At 33.2% G+C, this 13,948-nt stretch overlaps 1 protein-coding gene across 1 annotated transcript in view; it reads left to right on the top strand.

The window, feature by feature from the left end:
• The window catches only part of LOC134987617 (zinc finger protein 271-like), a 102,596-nt gene that overhangs the window by 442 nt on the left and 88,206 nt on the right, over nt 1-13,948 (top strand). The window lies entirely within an intron of this gene.

Here is a 13,948-nt window from a genome sequence, read left to right on the forward strand (position 1 = left end):
TGTATTATACTGTATATTATATCCCTGTTATACCTCATACACTGTAATATACACACACAGCAATGTCATCACTGATCTGTATTATACTGTATATCATATCCCTGTTATACCTCATACACTGTAATATACACACACAGCAATGTCATCACTGATCTGTATTATACTGTATATTATATCCCTGCTATACCTCATACACTGTAATATACACACACACAGCAATGTCATCACTAATCTGTATTATACTGTATATTATATCCCTGTTATACCTCATACACTGTAATATATACACACACAGCAATGTCATCACTGATCTGTATTATACTGTATATTATATCCCTGTTATACCTCATACACTGTAATATACACACACACAGCAATGTCATCACTGATCTGTATTATACTGTATATTATATCCCTGTTATACCTCATACACTGTAATATACACACACAGCAATGTCATCACTGATCTGTATTATACTGTATATTATATCCCTGTTATACCTCATACACTGTAATATACACACACACAGCAATGTCATCACTGATCTGTATTATACTGTATATTATATCCCTGTTATACCTCATACACTGTAATATACACACACAGCAATGTCATCACTGATCTGTATTATACTGTATATTATATCCCTGTTATACCTCATACACTGTAATACACACACACACACACACAGCAATGTCATCACTGATCTGTATTATACTGTATATTATTTCCTGTTATACCTCATACACTGTAATATACACACACACAGCAATGTCATCACTGATCTGTATTATACTGTATATTATATCCCTGTTATACCTCATACACTGTAATATACACACACACAGCAATGTCATCACTAATCTGTATTATACTGTATATTATATCCCTGTTATACCTCATACACTGTAATATACACACACAGCAATGTCATCACTGATCTGTATTATACTGTATATTATTTCCTGTTATACCTCATACACTGTAATATACACACACAGCAATGTCATCACTGATCTGTATTAAACTGTATATTATATCCCTGTTATACCTCATACACTGTAATATACACACACAGCAATGTCATCACTGATCTGTATTATACTGTATATTATATCCCTGTTATACCTCATACACTGTAATATACACACACACAGCAATGTCATCACTGGTCTGTATTATACTGTATATTATATCCCTGTTATACCTCATACACTGTAATATACACACACACAGCAATGTCATCACTGATCTGTATTATACTGTATATTATATCCCTGTTATACCTCATACACTGTAATATACACACACAGCAATGTCATCACTGATCTGTATTATACTGTATATTATATCCCTGTTATACCTCATACACTGTAATATACACACACACAGCAATGTCATCACTGATCTGTATTATACTGTATATTATATCCCTGTTATACCTCATATACTGTAATATACACACACACAGCAATGTCATCACTGATCTGTATTATACTGTATATTATATCCCTGTTATACCTCATACACTGTAATATACACACACACACACACACACACACACACACACACACACACACACACACACACAATGTCATCACTGACCTGTATTATACTGTATATTATATCCCTGTTATACCTCATACACTGCAATATATACACACACAGCAATGTCATCACTTATCTGTATTATACTGTATATTATATCCCTGTTATACCTCATACACTGCAATATATACACACACAGCAATGTCATCACTTATCTGTATTATACTGTATATTATATCCCTGTTATACCTCATACTCTGTAATATACACACACACAGCAATGTCATCACTGATCTGTATTATACTATATATTATATCCCTGTTATACCTCATACACTGTAATATACACACACAGCAATGTCATCACTGATCTGTATTATACTGTATATTATATCCCTGTTATACCTCATACACTGTAATATACACACACACACAGCAATGTCATCACTGATCTGTAATATACTGTATATTATATCCCTGTTATACCTCATACACTGTAATATACACACACACACAGCAATGTCATCACTGATCTGTATTATACTGTATATTATATCCCTGTTATACCTCATACACTGTAATATATACACACACAGCAATGTCATCACTGATCTGTATTATACTGTATATTATATCCCTGTTATACCTCATACACTGTAATATATACACACACAGCAATGTCATCACTTATCTGTATTATACTGTATAGTATATCCCTGTTATACCTCATACTCTGTAATATACACACACACAGCAATGTCATCACTGATCTGTATTATACTGTATATTATATCCCTGTTATACCTCATACACTGTAATATACACACACAGCAATGTCATCACTGATCTCTATTATACTGTATATTATATCCCTGTTATACCTCATACACTGTAATATACACACACACACAGCAATGTCATCACTGATCTGTATTATACTGTATATTATATCCCTGTTATACCTCATACACTGTAATATACACACACACACAGCAATGTCATCACTGATCTGTATTATACTGTATATTATATCCCTGTTATACCTCATACACTGTAATATATATACACACACAGCAATGTCATCACTGATCTGTATTATACTGTATATTATATCCCTGTTATACCTCATACACTGTAATATACACACACACACACACAGCAATGTCATCACTGATCTGTATTATACTGTATATTATATCCCTGTTATACCTCATACACTGTAATATATACACACACACAGCAATGTCATCACTGATCTGTATTATACTGTATATTATATCCCTGTTATACCTCATACACTGTAATATATATACACACACAGCAATGTCATCACTGATCTGTATTATACTGTATATTATATCCCTGTTATACCTCATACACTGTAATATACACACACACAGCAATGTCATCACTGATCTGTATTATACTGTATATTATATCCCTGTTATACCTCATACACTGTAATATACACACACACACAGCAATGTCATCACTGATCTGTATTATACTGTATATTATATCCCTGTTATACCTCATACACTGTAATATACACACACACACACACACACACACACACACACACACACACACACACACAGCAATGTCATCACTGATCTGTATTATACGGTATATTATATCCCTGTTATACCTCATACACTGTAATATACACACACACAGCAATGTCATCACTGATCTGTATTATACTGTATATTATATCCCTGTTATACCTCATACACTGTAATATATACACACAGCAATGTCATCACTGATCTGTATTATACTGTATATTATATCCCTGTTATACCTCATACACTGTAATATATATATACACACACACACACACACACACACACACACACACACACACACAGCAATGTCATCACTGATCTGTATTATACTGTATATTATATCCCTGTTATACCTCATACACTGTAATATACACACACACACAGCAATGTCATCACTGATCTGTATTATACTGTATATTATATCCCTGTTATACCTCATACACTGTAATATACACACACAGCAATGTCATCACTGATCTGTATTATACTGTATATTATATCCCTGTTATACCTCATACACTGTAATATACACACACACAGCAATGTCATCACTGATTTGTATTATACTGTATATTATATCCCTGTTATACCTCATACACTGTAATATACACACACAGCAATGTCATCACTGATCTGTATTATACTGTATATTATATACCTGTTATACCTCATACACTGTAATATACACACACACACAGCAATGTCATCACTGATCTGTATTATACTGTATATTATATCCCTGTTATACCTCATACACTGTAATATATACACACACAGCAATGTCATCACTGATCTGTATTATACTGTATATAATATCCCTGTTATACCTCATACACTGTAATATACACACAGCAATGTCATCACTGATCTGTATTATACTGTATATTATATCCCTGTTATACCTCATACACTGTAATATACACACACACACAGCAATGTCATCACTGATCTGTATTATACTGTATATTATATCCCTGTTATACCTCATACACTGTAATATACACACACACACAGCAATGTCATCACTGATCTGTATTATACTGTATATTATATCCCTGTTATACCTCATACACTGTAATATACACACACAGCAATGTCATCACTGATCTGTATTATACTGTATATTATATCCCTGTTATACCTCATACACTGTAATATACACACACATAGCAATGTCATCACTGATCTGTATTATACTGTATATTATATCCCTGTTATACCTCATACACTGTAATATACACACACACAGCAATGTCATCACTGATCTGTATTATACTGTATATTATATCCCTGTTATACCTCATACACTGTAATATATATATACACACAGCAATGTCATCACTGATCTGTATTATACTGTATATTATATCCCTGTTATACCTCATACACTGTAATATACACACACACACAGCAATGTCATCACTGATCTGTATTATACTGTATATTATATCCCTGTTATACCTCATACACTGTAATACACACACACACACACACACACACACACACACACACACACACACACACACACACACAGCAATGTCATCACTGATCTGTATTATACTGTATATTATATCCCTGTTATACCTCATACACTGTAATATACACACACACATAGCAATGTCATCACTGATCTGTATTATACTGTATATTATATCCCTGTTATACCTCATACACTGTAATATATACACACACACACAGCAATGTCATCACTGATCTGTATTATACTGTATATTATATCCCTGTTATACCTCATACACTGTAATATACACACACACACACACACACACACACACACACACACACACACACACACAGCAATGTCATCACTGATCTGTATTATACTGTATATTATATCCCTGTTATACCTCATACACTGTAATATACACACACACAGCAATGTCATCACTGATCTGTATTATACTGTATATTATATCCCTGTTATACCTCATACACTGTAATATACACACACACACAGCAATGTCATCACTGATCTGTATTATACTGTATATTATATCCCTGTTATACCTCATACACTGTAATATACACACAGCAATGTCATCACTGATCTGTATTATACTGTATATTATATCCCTGTTATACCTCATACACTGTAATACACACACAGCAATGTCATCACTGATCTGTATTATACTGTATATTATATCCCTGTTATACCTCATACACTGTAATATATACACACACAGCAATGTCATCACTGATCTGTATTATACTGTATATTATATCCCTGTTATACCTCATACACTGTAATATACACACACACACACACAGCAATGTCATCACTGATCTGTATTATACTGTATATTATATCCCTGTTATACCTCATACACTGTAATATATACACACACAGCAATGTCATCACTGATCTGTATTATACTGTATATTATATCCCTGTTATACATCATACACTGTAATATACACACACACAGCAATGTCATCACTGATCTGTATTATACTGTATATTATATCCCTGTTATACCTCATACACTGTAATATATACACACACAGCAATGTCATCACTGATCTGTATTATACTGTATATTATATCCCTGTTATACCTCATACACTGTAATATACACACACACACAGCAATGTCATCACTGATCTGTATTATACTGTATATTATATCCCTGTTATACCTCATACACTGTAATATACACACACAGCAATGTCATCACTGATCTGTATTATACTGTATATTATATCCCTGTTATACCTCATACACTGTAATATACACACACAGCAATGTCATCACTGATCTGTATTATACTATATATTATATCCCTGTTATACCTCATACACTGTAATACACACACACACAGCAATGTCATCACTGATCTGTATTATACTGTATATTATATCCCTGTTATACCTCATACACTGTAATATACACACACACAGCAATGTCATCACTGATCTGTATTATACTGTATATTATATCCCTGTTATACCTCATACACTGTAATATACACACACACAGCAATGACATCACTGATCTGTATTATACTGTATATTATATCCCTGTTATACCTCATACACTGTAAAATATACACACAGCAATGTCATCACTGATCTGTATTATACTGTATATTATATCCCTGTTATACCTCATACACTGTAATATACACACACACACAGCAATGTCATCACTGATCTGTATTATACTGTATATTATATCCCTGTTATACCTCATACACTGTAATATACACACACAGCAATGTCATCACTGATCTGTATTATACTGTATATTATATCCCTGTTATACCTCATACACTGTAATATACACACACAGCAATGTCATCACTGATCTGTATTATACTATATATTATATCCCTGTTATACCTCATACACTGTAATACACACACACACAGCAATGTCATCACTGATCTGTATTATACTGTATATTATATCCCTGTTATACCTCATACACTGTAATATACACACACACACACAGCAATGTCATCACTGATCTGTATTATACTGTATATTATATCCCTGTTATACCTCATACACTGTAATATACACACACACAGCAATGACATCACTGATCTGTATTATACTGTATATTATATCCCTGTTATACCTCATACACTGTAAAATATACACACAGCAATGTCATCACTGATCTGTATTATACTGTATATTATATCCCTGTTATACCTCATACACTGTAATATACACACACACAGCAATGTCATCACTGATCTGTATTATACTGTATATTATATCCCTGTTATACCTCATACACTGTAATATACACACACACACACAGCAATGTCATCACTGATCTGTATTATACTGTATATTATATCCCTGTTATACCTCATACACTGTAATATACACACACACACACACAGCAATGTCATCACTGATCTGTATTATACTGTATATTATATCCCTGTTATACCTCATACACTGTAATATACACACACAGCAATGTCATCACTGATCTGTATTATACTATATATTATATCCCTGTTATACCTCATACACTGTAATACACACACACACACACACACACACACACACACACACACACACACACACACACACACAGCAATGTCATCACTGATCTGTATTATACTGTATATTATATCCCTGTTATACCTCATACACTGTAATATACACACACACACACACACAGCAATGTCATCACTGATCTGTATTATACTGTATATTATATCACTGTTATACCTCATACACTGTAATATACACACACACACACACACACACACACACACACACAGCAATGTCATCACTGATCTGTATTATACTGTATATTATATCCCTGTTATACCTCATACACTGTAATATACACACACACAGCAATGTCATCACTGATCTGTATTATACTGTATATTATATCCCTGTTATATATCATACACTGTAATATACACACACACACAGCAATGTCATCACTGATCTGTATTATACTATATATTATATCCCTGTTATACCTCATACACTGTAATACACACACACACACACACACACACACACACACACACACACACACACACCAATGTCATCACTGATCTGTATTATACTGTATATTATATCCCTGTTATACCTCATACACTGTAATATACACACACACAGCAATGTCATCACTGATCTGTATTATACTGTATATTATATCCCTGTTATACCTCATACACTGTAATATACACACACACACACACACACACACACACACACACACACAGCAATGTCATCACTGATCTGTATTATACTGTATATTATATCCCTGTTATACCTCATACACTGTAATATACACACACACACACACAGCAATGTCATCACTGATCTGTATTATACTGTATATTATATCCCTGTTATACCTCATACACTGTAATATACACACACACAGCAATGTCATCACTGATCTGTATTATACTGTATATTATATCCCTGTTATACCTCATACATTGTAATATACACACACAGCAATGTCATCACTGATCTGTATTATACTGTATATTATATCCCTGTTATACCTCATACACTGTAATATACACACACAGCAATGTCATCACTGATCTGTATTATACTGTATATTATATCCCTGTTATACCTCATACACTGTAATATATACACACACAGCAATGTCATCACTGATCTGTATTATACTGTATATTATATCCCTGTTATACCTCATACACTGTAATACACACACACAGCAATGTCATCACTGATCTGTATTATACTGTATATTATATCCCTGTTATACCTCATACACTGTAATACACACACACAGCAATGTCATTACTGATCTGTATTATACTATATATTATATCCCTGTTATACCTCATACACTGTAATATACACACACACACAGCAATGTCATCACTGATCTGTATTATACTGTATATTATATCCCTGTTATACCTCATACACTGTAATATACACACAGCAATGTCATCACTGATCTGTATTATACTGTATATTATATCCCTGTTATACCTCATACACTGTAATACACACACACACACACACACACACACACACACACACACACACACACACAGCAATGTCATCACTGATCTGTATTATACTGTATATTATATCCCTGTTATACCTCATACACTGTAATATACACACACACAGCAATGTCATCACTGATCTGTATTATACTGTATATTATATCCCTGTTATACCTCATACATTGTAATATACACACACACAGCAATGTCATCACTGATCTGTATTATACTGTATATTATATCCCTGTTATACCTCATACACTGTAATATACACACACAGCAATGTCATCACTGATCTGTATTATACTGTATATTATATCTCTGTTATACCTCATACACTGTAATATACACACACACAGCAATGTCATCACTGATCTGTATTATACTGTATATTATATCCCTGTTATACCTCATACTCTGTAATATACACACACACAGCAATGTCATCACTGATCTGTATTATACTGTATATTATATCCCTGTTATACCTCATACACTGTAATATACACACACAGCAATGTCATCACTGATCTGTATTATACTGTATATTATATCCCTGTTATACCTCATACACTGTAATATACACACACACACACAGCAATGTCATCACTGCTCTGTATTATACTGTATATTATATCCCTGTTATACCTCATACACTGTAATATACACACACAGCAATGTCATCACTGATCTGTATTATACTGTATATTATATCCCTGTTATACCTCATACACTGTAATATACACACACACAGCAATGTCATCACTGATCTGTATTATACTGTATATTATATCCCTGTTATACCTCATACACTGTAATACACACACACAGCAATGTCATCACTGATCTGTATTATACTGTATATTATATCCCTGTTATACCTCATACACTGTAATATACACACACACAGCAATGTCATCACTGATCTGTATTATACTGTATATTATATCCCTGTTATACCTCATACACTGTAATACACACACAGCAATGTCATCACTGATCTGTATTATACTGTATATTATATCCCTGTTATACCTCATACACTGTAATATACACACAGCAATGTCATCACTGATCTGTATTATACTGTATATTATATCCCTGTTATACCTCATACACTGTAATATACACACACACAGCAATGTCATCACTGATCTGTATTATACTGTATATTATATCCCTGTTATACCTCATACACTGTAATATGCACACACACACACAGCAATGTCATTACTGATCTGTATTATACTATATATTATATCCCTGTTATACCTCATACACTGTAATATACACACACACACAGCAATGTCATCACTGATCTGTATTATACTGTATATTATATCCCTGTTATACCTCATACACTGTAATATACACACACACAGCAATGTCATCACTGACCTGTATTATACTGTATATTATATCCCTGTTATACCTCATACACTGTAATATACACACACACAGCAATGTCATCACTGATCTGTATTATACTGTATATTATATCCCTGTTATACCTCATACACTGTAATATACACACACACACACAGCAATGTCATCACTGATCTGTATTATACTGTATATTATATCCCTGTTATACCTCATACACTGTAATATACACACACACAGCAATGTCATCACTGATCTGTATTATACTGTATATTATATCCCTGTTATACCTCATACACTGTAATACACACACACACAGCAATGTCATCACTGATCTGTATTATACTGTATATTATATCCCTGTTATACCTCATACACTGTAATATACACACACACAGCAATGTCATCACTGATCTGTATTATACTGTATATTATATCCCTGTTATACCTCATACACTGTAATACACACACACACAGCAATGTCATCACTGATCTGTATTATACTGTATATTATATCCCTGTTATACCTCATACACTGTAATACACACACACACAGCAATGTCATCACTGATCTGTATTATACTGTATATTATATCCCTGTTATACCTCATACACTGTAATATACACACACACACACAGCAATGTCATCACTGATCTGTATTATACTGTATATTATATCCCTGTTATACCTCATACACTGTAATATACACACAGCAATGTCATCACTGATCTGTATTATACTGTATATTATATCCCTGTTATACCTCATACACTGTAATATACACACACACACACAGCAATGTCATCACTGATCTGTATTATACTGTATATTATATCCCTGTTATACCTCATACACTGTAATACACACACACACAGCAATGTCATCACTGATCTGTATTATACTGTATATTATTTCCTGTTATACCTCATACACTGTAATATACACACACACAGCAATGTCATCACTGATCTGTATTATACTGTATATTATATCCCTGTTATACCTCATACACTGTAATATACACACACACAGCAATGTCATCACTAATCTGTATTATACTGTATATTATATCCCTGTTATACCTCATACACTGTAATATACACACACAGCAATGTCATCACTGATCTGTATTATACTGTATATTATTTCCTGTTATACCTCATACACTGTAATATACACACACAGCAATGTCATCACTGATCTGTATTAAACTGTATATTATATCCCTGTTATACCTCATACACTGTAATATACACACACAGCAATGTCATCACTGATCTGTATTATACTGTATATTATATCCCTGTTATACCTCATACACTGTAATATACACACACACAGCAATGTCATCACTGGTCTGTATTATACTGTATATTATATCCCTGTTATACCTCATACACTGTAATATACACACACACAGCAATGTCATCACTGATCTGTATTATACTGTATATTATATCCCTGTTATACCTCATACACTGTAATATACACACACAGCAATGTCATCACTGATCTGTATTATACTATATATTATATCCCTGTTATACCTCATACACTGTAATACACACACACACAGCAATGTCATCACTGATCTGTATTATACTGTATATTATATCCCTGTTATACCTCATACACTGTAATATACACACACACAGCAATGTCATCACTGATCTGTATTATACTGTATATTATATCCCTGTTATACCTCATACACTGTAATATACACACACACAGCAATGACATCACTGATCTGTATTATACTGTATATTATATCCCTGTTATACCTCATACACTGTAAAATATACACACAGCAATGTCATCACTGATCTGTATTATACTGTATATTATATCCCTGTTATACCTCATACACTGTAATATACACACACACAGCAATGTCATCACTGATCTGTATTATACTGTATATTATATCCCTGTTATACCTCATACACTGTAATATACACACACAGCAATGTCATCACTGATCTGTATTATACTGTATATTATATCCCTGTTATACCTCATACACTGTAATATACACACACAGCAATGTCATCACTGATCTGTATTATACTGTATATTATATCCCTGTTATACCTCATACACTGTAATATACACACACAGCAATGTCATCACTGATCTGTATTATACTATATATTATATCCCTGTTATACCTCATACACTGTAATACACACACACACAGCAATGTCATCACTGATCTGTATTATACTGTATATTATATCCCTGTTATACCTCATACACTGTAATATACACACACACACACAGCAATGTCATCACTGATCTGTATTATACTGTATATTATATCCCTGTTATACCTCATACACTGTAATATACACACACAGCAATGACATCACTGATCTGTATTATACTGTATATTATATCCCTGTTATACCTCATACACTGTAAAATATACACACAGCAATGTCATCACTGATCTGTATTATACTGTATATTATATCCCTGTTATACCTCATACACTGTAATATACACACACACAGCAATGTCATCACTGATCTGTATTATACTGTATATTATATCCCTGTTATACCTCATACACTGTAATATACACACACACACACAGCAATGTCATCACTGATCTGTATTATACTGTATATTATATCCCTGTTATACCTCATACACTGTAATATACACACACACACACACACACAGCAATGTCATCACTGATCTGTATTATACTGTATATTATATCCCTGTTATACCTCATACACTGTAATATACACACACAGCAATGTCATCACTGATCTGTATTATACTATATATTATATCCCTGTTATACCTCATACACTGTAATATACACACACACACACACACACACACAGCAATGTCATCACTGATCTGTATTATACTGTATATTATATCCCTGTTATACCTCATACACTGTAATATACACACACACACAGCAATGTCATCACTGATCTGTATTATACTGTATATTATATCCCTGTTATATATCATACACTGTAATATACACACACACACAGCAATGTCATCACTGATCTGTATTATACTATATATTATATCCCTGTTATACCTCATACACTGTAATACACACACACACACACACACACACACACACACACACACACACCAATGTCATCACTGATCTGTATTATACTGTATATTATATCCCTGTTATACCTCATACACTGTAATATACACACACACAGCAATGTCATCACTGATCTGTATTATACTGTATATTATATCCCTGTTATACCTCATACACTGTAATATACACACACACACACACACACACACACAGCAATGTCATCACTGATCTGTATTATACTGTATATTATATCCCTGTTATACCTCATACACTGTAATATACACACACACACACACACACACACAGCAATGTCATCACTGATCTGTATTATACTGTATATTATATCCCTGTTATACCTCATACACTGTAATATACACACACACAGCAATGTCATCACTGATCTGTATTATACTGTATATTATATCCCTGTTATACCTCATACATTGTAATATACACACACAGCAATGTCATCACTGATCTGTATTATACTGTATATTATATCCCTGTTATACCTCATACACTGTAATATACACACACAGCAATGTCATCACTGATCTGTATTATACTGTATATTATATCCCTGTTATACCTCATACACTGTAATATATACACACACAGCAATGTCATCACTGATCTGTATTATACTGTATATTATATCCCTGTTATACCTCATACACTGTAATACACACACACAGCAATGTCATCACTGATCTGTATTATACTGTATATTATATCCCTGTTATACCTCATACACTGTAATACACACACACAGCAATGTCATTACTGATCTGTATTATACTATATATTATATCCCTGTTATACCTCATACACTGTAATATACACACACACACAGCAATG

Source organism: Pseudophryne corroboree, unplaced genomic scaffold (genome assembly GCF_028390025.1).
Source record: "Pseudophryne corroboree isolate aPseCor3 unplaced genomic scaffold, aPseCor3.hap2 scaffold_1012, whole genome shotgun sequence".
NCBI classification, from domain to species: Eukaryota; Metazoa; Chordata; class Amphibia; order Anura; family Myobatrachidae; genus Pseudophryne; species Pseudophryne corroboree.